Raw genomic sequence first — 9,785 nt, 5'->3', positions numbered from 1 at the left:
GTCTGCAGCAGCAGTCTGTGATCCTGCTGCCATTCATGAACCTCCACCAGACGCCGGAGTATGTCCGTTTGATCCCGCAGTAGCCCCAGCATTGCCTCGTGCCTCCTCTGATCTTCCTGTCGCCACCTCTCCTCACGTTCATCGGCTGCTTTCCTGTACTCTGCTATTGTGTCCCTCCACACATTCTGCTGAGCTCTGTCAGTGCCGGACGACTGCATGAGCTCAGAGAACATTTCATCGCGCGTGTGTTTTTTTTGCTGCCTTCTCTGAGCTAGCCTTTGGGGTGGAGGAGGGAGGCTTGAAACATTTGCAGCTCCTGGAGGAAAAAGAGGGAGTGAAGTATTTAAAAAGATACATTTTACAGAACAATGGCTATACTCTTTCATAGTGAAAGACACTATTCACATTACATAGCACATGTGATTTTGGTACAAGGTCGCATTTTGCATCTTATATTGAGTGCCTGTGGCCTTGGTGTTAGAGATCACACATGCAGTGCTGGGCAACAGAATTCGGCTTGCAGGCAGCCATGGTAAGCCATAGTCTTTCGGCTTCTGCAACCTTCATAACAGCAGCGCCCTCCTCTCCCATACCAAGCAAAGCACATTGAGTTGGCCATTTAATGCTGCGGTTTTCCTGTTAACGTGCAGGAAACTAACTAACGCCACCCCCCCCCATCCAATTCTCTGGGATGATCGCTTTACCCCTCCCCCCACCGCATGGCTGGTATCAGGGAAGATCCCTGCTAACCAAACGCGAACAGCTCAGCGCCAATGCCCCCCCGCCCCGCTCCCACCGCGTGGCTAACTGCGGGGAGGATTTCTTTTCAGCCACAGGCAAACAGCCCAGTAGGAACGGCCACCTCTGAATGTCCCCTTAATTAGATTCCCATATTTCAACCAGGTTACCAAGAATGATATCACTCTCCTGAGGATAACACAGAGAGATAAAGAACGGATGTTGCTTGAATGACAGCAAACACCGGGACCGTACGCTGCCAGGCTTTGTCATGCAATGATACCAGATTACTTGCTACTAGCATGGCGTGGTAAAGTGTCCTACCATGGAGGACGGAATAAGGCTGCTCTCCCCAGAAACCTTCTGCAAAGGCTTTGGGAGTACATCCAGGAGAGCCACGAATGCCAGTACCTCCAGGAGAGCTTCATGGAGAGGTCTCTGGAGGATTTCTGCTCCATCCCCAGACACGTTAACAGATTTTTCCAGTAGCTGTACTGGCCATGAATGCATCCCAAGTCCTCAGGGCTACTTAATCATTAAAAAACACTTGCTTTTATAACATGTATTATATTTTAAAAGGTTTCAGAGTAGCAGCCATGTTAGTCTGTATTCACAAAAAGAAAAGGAGTACTTGTGGCACCTTAGAGACTAACCAATTTATTTGAGCATAAGCTTTCGTGAGCTACAGCTCACTTCATCGGATGCATAAAAGGTACATTTAAAAAGGTACACTCATCAGAGGTCCCTTCTCCAGCTTCATTGGGTTGGGAGGGTATTTCAGTCAGGGTGATAAAAAGATCCTGGCTGTTGGGGAGAACGGTGTGCTGTGTGCTCTCCTCAAGCTCCTCCTCCTCATCTTCCCTGTCCACAAAATCCTCTGCCATGGCAGAGAGTACCCCATCATCGGAGTCCACAGACAGTGGTGGGGTAGTGATGGTGGTCCCCCCTAGAATTGCATGCAGCTCAGTGTAGAAGCGGCATATCTGGGGCTCTGTCCCAGAGCGTCCGTTTGATTCTTTGTTTTTCTGGTATGCTTGTCTGAGCTCCTTACATTTCACGCAGCACTGTGTTGCGTCCCTGCTGTAGCCTCTGTCCCTCATGGCCTCGGAGATTTTTTGAAATGTTTTGGCATTTCGTCTTTTGGAACGTAATTCTGATAGCACGGATTCCTTTCCCCATACAGTGATCAGATCCAGTTGCTCCTGTTCGGTCCATTCTGGAGCTCCTTTTTCGATTCTGGAACTGCATGGTCACCTGTGCTGATGAGCTCTCCATGGTCACCTGTGCTGATGAGTTCGCCTGGCCAAACAGGAAATGAGATTCAAAAGTTCCCAGAGCTTTTCTTGTGCACCTGGCCAGTGCATCCGACTTCAGAGTGCTGTCCAGAGCAGTCACAATGGTGCACTGTGGGATAGCTCCCAGAGGCCAATACCTTTGAATTGCGTCCACACTAACCCTAATTAGAAACAGTGATGTTGATTTCAGCACTAATCCCCTCGTTGGGGAGGAGTACAGAAATCAGTTTTAAGAGCCCTTTATGTTGAAAAAAATGGCTTTGTTGTGTGGACGGGTGCAGGGTTAATTCGATTTAATGCTGCTAAATCTGACAAACTCGTAGTGTAGACCAGGCCTGAGGGTGGCAGAATTCAGCTCTACATGAGCAACCAGGGAAGTTAGGTGCCTAACTTACATTGATTTTCAGTGGGAATTGGGTGTCTAATTTCTAGGCCTCTTTGAAAGTTCAAGTCCGAGGTTTCATATTGGTCTAGACACACCGATGCTCGATACACTATTACACTTGTGAGAAGGAGAAACTCAGTTCTTTTCATTTTAAAATACTATTTCTAATTTTAAAAGCTGCCCACCTTTGGGACAAGTGCAATTCTTACTCAGCTGTGATGTGGGGAAGTCATGCTTTTTCAGCTTAATTGGATGAAAACACGGACATGGGGAGTAAAGACTCTGACAAAGCTTTCTCGGCAGCGATGCTAGCTGGCACCACCAACTCTTTAATGTAGTACAATTAATCATGCATGTAACCTATCTCTAGGAATCTTAAGGCTAAATCTCTTTGTCATCATAAATCAAGATGACTAACCAGAGAAATTTATTGAAGTTGCAGACTGTGATTAGTGGTGAGCTGGAGCCGGTTCGCACCGGTTCGCTAGAACCAGTTGTTAAATTTAGAAGCCCTTTTAGAGCCAGTTGTCCCACGAGGCACAACCGGTTCTAAAAGGGCTTCTAAATTTAACAACCGGCCAAAAGTGGCGCCAAAGGTGCCAACTCCGTGGGTGCTCCGGGGATGGGGCACCCACGGGGAAAATTTGATGGGTGCAGAGCACCCACCGGCAGCTCCCCGCCATGCCCCGCGCCCAGCCCCAGTTCACCTCCGCTCTGCCTCCGCCTCCTCCCCTGAATGCGCCGACCCGCTCTGCTTCTCTGTGCCCCTTCCCCCCCCCCCCGGCTTCCCGCAAATCAGCTCTTCGTGCGGGAAGCCGGAGGGCTGAGAAACAGGCAGCAGCTTCACGCTCAGGTCCAGGGAGGTGGAGGTGAGCTGGAGTGGGGGGGGGGGGCCGTGCCGCAGCAGGTAACCCGGGGGGGAGTGCAGTGGAACCACTCCCCGCCCCAGTTCATCTCCACCTCCCCAGCTCACCTCCACCTCCCTGGGTCTGAGCGCAAAGCTGTCGCCTGCTTCTCAGCCCTCCCAGGCTTCCTGCCGAACACCTGATTCGCGGGAATCCGGGGGGCAGAGAAGCAGAGCAGGGCAGACGTGAGGTGAGCTGGGGCCAGGCGCGGGGCAGGGAGCTGCCGGTGGGTGCTCTGCACCCACCAAATTTTCCCCGTGGGTGCTGCAGCCCCGAAGCACCCACGGAGTCGGTGCCTAAGGCACCACTTTTGAAGTGATCAGTGGGGAGAGCGGCAGCTCACCCTGCTCCCCCCCACCTACCCTCCCCCGCCCCTAGGAGCCAGAGGGACCTGCTGGATGCTTCCTGGGACATGTCCCAGGTAAGCACCACCGGGACTCCCCACCTCGCCCCCCAGCAGGTCCCTCTGGCTCTTAGGGGCGGGGTGGGCACCCACTACAGTGGCCCACGAGACCTCTTGCCGAGTTCTGGAGGCAGTCAGGGGACAGGGGAGGGGGGTGGATGGGGCAGGAGCCCCCGGGGGGGGCCACGACCCCCTCGTGGGGTGAGGAGGAACCGGTTGTTAAGATTTTGGCAGCTCATCACTGACTGTGATACACTTCACACCACAGCAAATACTTAATCCTCTACACAAGGGGTGTGTCAGGAATATTTCAAATGCAAAAAAAAAAAAGATCTGGCAGAAATATGAAATTATCAGAGTGTAATTTTATCTCCGCTTCTTAAATGAATAACTGCACCGGGCTTTGCCTCACATTCATTCCATTGAAAAGGTTGTTTTAGAAAAACAATCCTTGATTAATCATTCTGAGTTTGGGAATTGTGTCCCTGAAAGTACATGTGAGGGTATTTCTCAAAGTGCAAGGGTGGTGGAAGTATTTTTATTACATTCTGCAGTGGAAAGTTCACTTTAATCCTTTTTTAATTAATAGTAGGTTAGTAAAATTTAATTTTAAACAAGCTTGACAGAAGTTTCCAGAAATTTAATATTATAGATACTTATGGATGAATTCAAAAAGACTTTTAATCAGTAGTGCTTGAACTACTGTGCTATTTAACTAGTGTCCAGGTCAGAAGAAAGAAAAGTCTATGAGAATTTGCCAGATCTCTCTGAAGCAAGGTTTAAGGATTTTAAGTCTTTTCCTTAAGTGAGGAAGGAAAGTTCTGGTGTTTGTTTTATTAGCTGAAGAAAATATATTCATCAGGTATCTATTCATCTTTTCATATTCTTGGGTCATGGAAAGCTGTAATAGGGATAAAGAATAAGCAAACTACATCCCCACACCTTCCAGTGCATCAAGTCTTTCAGAATGATTAATAGATTAAGGGCATTATCGTCTAGTCTGACTTCCTGCAGAACAGACAATAGGATTTCACCCACTAATTCCTGTATCAAGCCTGTATCTTGTGACTAAGTTACAGCATCTTTTTTAGAGACATGCCACACCAGCCATGATTTAAAATTTTCAAGTGATGCAGAATACACCACTCCTTGGTAAACTGAGCCAATGGTTAATTACCGTCACTGTTGAAGATTTGCACCGTAATTATAAAACCCTTTACTATCTCTGCCACGCTGTCCTGCAATCACTTTCACACGAGTAATGTCACTCCTGTCTGAAGACTTTCTAGAATCGGCTCCTAAAAGAGCAAAGTGGTGATTAATTCAGCATAGTCAGCCACAGGCAGTCACCTCAGATGCTATGTCTATACTGCAATCAAAGAGATGGTTTCAGCATGTGTACACATACCCAAGCTAGCTTTGATCTAGCTAGCTCAGAGAGCAATAGCCATGAACCCTGTTGTGGTTGCCAGAAGACAGCAGGCATAAGCTAAGGGTCCTCTCCCTTACCACAGGAGGAGAAGCCAGTGAATCCAGGCCACAAATGGACACGGGGGAGAAACAGCTGTGAAGCTGCAGCAGCATGAGCTGCTGGGCATGTACAAGCCTGCCAGCGAGTTTCAGTACATGCTCAGGTGGATAGCTTGTGTGGCCTCAGCTTCATTGCTACTCGTATTCAAGCTAGCTCACAAATGTCAACACATGCTGCAATCACACCTCTGATTGCAGCACAGACATACCCAGTGTAGCCATGGTCTTTGGAAGGTGCAGAATTGATGGAGTAATTTATACATCACAATCCCCTCCTGCTAGTGTAGAAGATGTGGCTGGAATAAAGGGGGTATAAGTAGGGCTCCTTCATATCCAGCTGCTGTATCAGCCCTTTTCACCCAGCATAAATTAGAACAGCCTTCTGGCTACTCTGAATTATAACAGGGAAATGGTCCAGCAGAGTCATCCCACGATTACGGAAGCACAAAGTTGAGATCCTCTTGAGCTGTGCTGCGCATTCCTTGGTCACACCCAAGAATCTAGCTCCAGACTTTAATGCAGTACGTCTCTAACAGATGTTGTCCTTTGTGACTAACAGACATCTAAAGACGCTAGTGGGAAATTCTTATTAAATGTGGCATAGATCAATAAATTAGCTGTCTTAAGCTAGTAATTGTTGTCTTTTCCAAACCCTTATTGTCTCTTTCTCAAAATGTCACAAAGCACTCAAAAGACTAAAAAGGAATAGTGGTACTACAGTCCAGGGCATTAATCACAAGTTGCTCAATTTCCTTCCTCATGAAGGAATATTATCCAATAAATATTGCATTTAGACACACCTTAATTGAATTATTGTTATTGTTATTATTATTGTTATTATTATTAACAACGTGTTTGTTAATCAGTTGTCTTTGTAGTAATTCTGACATGGCTGAATTATCCAGGTTTAACAACATTTAGGATTCTGCAAAGTCTTGTTAAAATGTTTGCCACTAATTAAAATGTATGTTTGACAAGATATTGTGTGTAATTTAAGTTTCCATAATCATATGTTTTCCATGCACAAAGTAAAATCTCAGTTATGCTGTGGTAACACTGAGGGAAGTATCCCTAGTGCACAATAACTGAGTGAGTTAGCTTAATCTGATCAAATTAATACAATTCTAGCAAACAAAAAATTGTGAGTGGGGTTTTCAGAAGCACTCAGTGTTGGCCTAACTCTACTCCTCTTGAAGTTAGCAGGAGTTTTATCATTATTTTAACAACAGCAAAATTAGACTGGCATTGAGAGTTTTTGAAAATGTCACCTTCTGTGTATAACCTATATGGAGATTACATTCAAAGCATTAAAGCATTAAATTCAAAGCCTTATTGCTAAAGTTACCTTCTCAGTTATATACAGTAGGAGTCACTATTCCTTCAACTTTTAGTTGTTAAATAAAAGTCAAAGATTATCTGTCCACAGATTCAGAATGCTGAAAAAGTATTGAGTATTATATTAGTCTCCAGTAACAAACACAAAGGACAATACTAAGAGTATGAAATGTGCAGGCCCTTAAATATTTTATATCTGAAGCTATTAGTAAGATATCTATAAGAAATGGTCTCCATTCCTGACCAGTACCTAAGTGGAGTGTTTGGGATTACAGCTCTGCAGAAAAAGGTAATTTTGTTTTATTGAAGATGCAGACATTTCAAAGTTTGGTTTGGTTCCAATTTGAACTTCAAAATTTGCGGGTTTTGTTTATCCCTGATAGGGAAAGCTCTGGGTTCCCTGACTCTGGGACAGGCTACATGGTATGCCAAGGAGCTAGTGCTTCCGGGTTCCTGGCTCCCAGGCAATTAACCAGGCAACCTGTAGAGGTGCCTGGGACCTATGGAGCTTGAGAGCCAGGGCTCTTGGTGCCCTACCAGTCTGCATGGCAGGTTGTGAAGAGCCAGAAAGATTGGTCTCACATCAGGCAGGCAACAGCCTGGTAACCAAATAGCCAATCAGAAGAGCTGGAAGAAAAATCAGAGCAATGTCTGATGGAAATCTCTCTGCTTCAGTGAAATCAGGCCATCTCCATGGAATAGTTCAATATTGCCAAACTGGCATTCTCTGAGGAAAAATGTTCCATCACAGAATTTCCAACCAGCTTTGCTCGAGACAAAAACCACCAGGACCATTCATCCAAAACAAACTGACTATTTGAGCGGGACAATGAAATAAGGAGAGCTTTGCTGATCTTTGAAAAGTCTCCAAGGGCTGGCCCAGCAGTCTAATGACAACTCATTGTTATTCTGTAGCCAAAGTTTGGGGCAAGGCTTGCTCCCTCATTCTCCAGACCACTAGGTGCTGTCAGGGCCAGATTAACGCAGGGGCTTTAGGGGCTTCAGGCCAGGGCCTCAAACTAACGAGGGCCCCACAAAAATAAATCAGTGGTCACCAACCCGTTGATCACGATCAACTGGTTGATCCTGGAGCCTCCACCAGTCGATCATGGTTTCCAGGCTGCTAAAAGTCCAGCGGCACAGCAGGGCTCGGGCAGGTTGCCTGCATGCCCACACCGCTCCCGGAGGCAGCCAGCTGCTGGCATGTCTCTGGGGCCCCTGGTCGGGGGGAGGCAGTTCCCCACGCTGCCCCTAGCACCATCCCCGCAGCCCCCGTTGGCCAGTTCCCAGCCAATGGGAGCTGCAGGGGCGGCGCTTGTGGGCGCAGGCAGTGCCCCAAGACACGTTGTCCCCTACCCCAAGGGGCGCGCTCAGATGGGCCAGCAGCCAGCCGCTTCTGGGAGCGGCGTGAGGCCAAGACATGCAGGCAGCCTGCTTGAGCCCTGCTGCACCTCCAGCTGGGATCTGCCTGTGGTATACAGGGGCCCCACAAAGTCTAATAGCCCCAGGCCCACAGGAGAGTTAATCCGGCCCTGGGTGCTGGGTCTGCAATGGTGGAGAAATTCACTTCTCGTTAACAGAGCAGCTCAAGCCCTTTGTACCACTTTTCAGAGACCAAAGGGGCTCAAATGTACATAGATAGATAGGAATTTCACCCTATAAAAATAATGCCCAGTAAGACAACTTGGTTCTGGATTCATTTGAACAGAGCAGGAAAGAATATGAATGTTTTCAGAAATATAAAAATAGGGAACCAATTTCTGCTCTCAGTTACCCGCCTCCAAGTTTTTTTTAAGCCAGTTAAAAGGTATAACAGAGACGAGAATTTGATCTACACGTTTAAGTTAGATATATGCCTGATAAGCCTGATTCTCACAAACACAAAGGCCCATTTGCACCACTTTCGTAGCGTAAAAGAGCCCTGAAGTTGGCGTTAAGCCTCCTTCTCATTTACTCTAATGCCACCTTACACAGCTAGAATCAGGCTTAGAGAGATTTTCCAAAGAGTCATCAGAATTTTGGAGTCTTTTCTCCAGGAAATTTTCACAGAACCTTCTTTACTGATATTGAAGGGAGAAAAAATTAACATTTACTTGGACAGCCATGGTATGTTAGAGTATAAATGATATGTTATTAGATGCTTAAGGCACAGTAATTCTTCAGGGCTGACCTGATCACTAATTTGCAGACAAGATGTTATTTTCCCCAGAGTCTTTTGGAAGGTCCTTAAGCCTTTCTCCAGAGCCCAGAGCCAAACCTTTCTAAACCAAAATGATCATTTTCCTATGCTTGCAGGGGGCAATCACATTTGGATCACCACTTTCCCTCCTTCTGCTTTTATGTTTAATATCACCTTTAATGTGATAAATACACACAGAAGTCTCTGCCAGGATTACTCCTCGGCTCATGGACAACCATTGTGGGGTCCCCAAGGCAAGAAAAGGGTTTATCTGTCTGTTGCTCCCTTCAGACAAGGCATCTGCTCCAGCAGTCTTACCCAGCAACACTAAGCAAGGAACTGGTCAATACATCACAACAGTAGTAACACATCAAGCCTGCCTACCTTCCCTCTTGGAGGCAGCAGTCTCTCCAGCAGTTCCTAGCCCCAGCCAGATTTCTCTCACAGAGATCTACTCTCCTTCCTATTCAGCCAGCAAATGAGCAGGGGTCACCCCCTTTTAATTCCTTCCTCCAACCCTGACATCTATTTCAGGTGTAGTGGGCAGGGCTGACTGAAACCACGGTAGCTCATTAACCCTTTCGTTGTCAGTGTGGGATTTCTACACCCCATCACAAGGGATTAAATCCACAAAGGGATTTAGGGGCCAGATCCTCAGAGGTATTTAAATTCCTAACTTCCATTGAAATCAATGGGAGTTAGGTGCCTAATACCTTTGATGATCTGGGTCTTAGGTGCCTAAATCCGGGGTTTAGGCAATAAATTCCCAATTTTAGGTACCACTCTGATCCATAAAACCTGCCGGCCACCTGACCCTGTAGGTGCCTAAATTCACTCAGTGCATACATTTCTGCCGTAGAAGTTCCCTAGATGCTTAAATTTCTGCCTCTTGATATGCACATTACTGCCTTACTCTAGGCGTCTGGACACCTATCTCCTGCTTAAGCCCAGTGTGATCCATGAACAGGAGGAAGACAGGTCTTTTCCTACCTATCTTCCCTGCAGGGCCCAATCC

At 46.8% G+C, this 9,785-nt stretch overlaps 1 long non-coding RNA gene across 1 annotated transcript; it reads right to left on the bottom strand.

Annotated features, from left to right (window-relative positions):
• Nucleotides 1-257: 257 nt before the first annotated feature.
• Nucleotides 258-9,271, bottom strand: LOC119565202. The gene is made up of 2 exons (XR_005223845.1): nt 9,155-9,271; nt 258-316 (listed from the first exon to the last, which is right to left on the bottom strand). It is a non-coding gene; the product is annotated as an uncharacterized LOC119565202 (long non-coding RNA).
• Nucleotides 9,272-9,785: the final 514 nt, after the last annotated feature.

The sequence above is a fragment of the Chelonia mydas genome, chromosome 1 (assembly GCF_015237465.2).
Source record: "Chelonia mydas isolate rCheMyd1 chromosome 1, rCheMyd1.pri.v2, whole genome shotgun sequence".
Taxonomy (NCBI): domain Eukaryota; kingdom Metazoa; phylum Chordata; order Testudines; family Cheloniidae; genus Chelonia; species Chelonia mydas.
The sequence above is the reverse complement of the archived record's forward strand: the minus strand, read 5'-3'. Positions and strand labels throughout refer to the sequence as shown.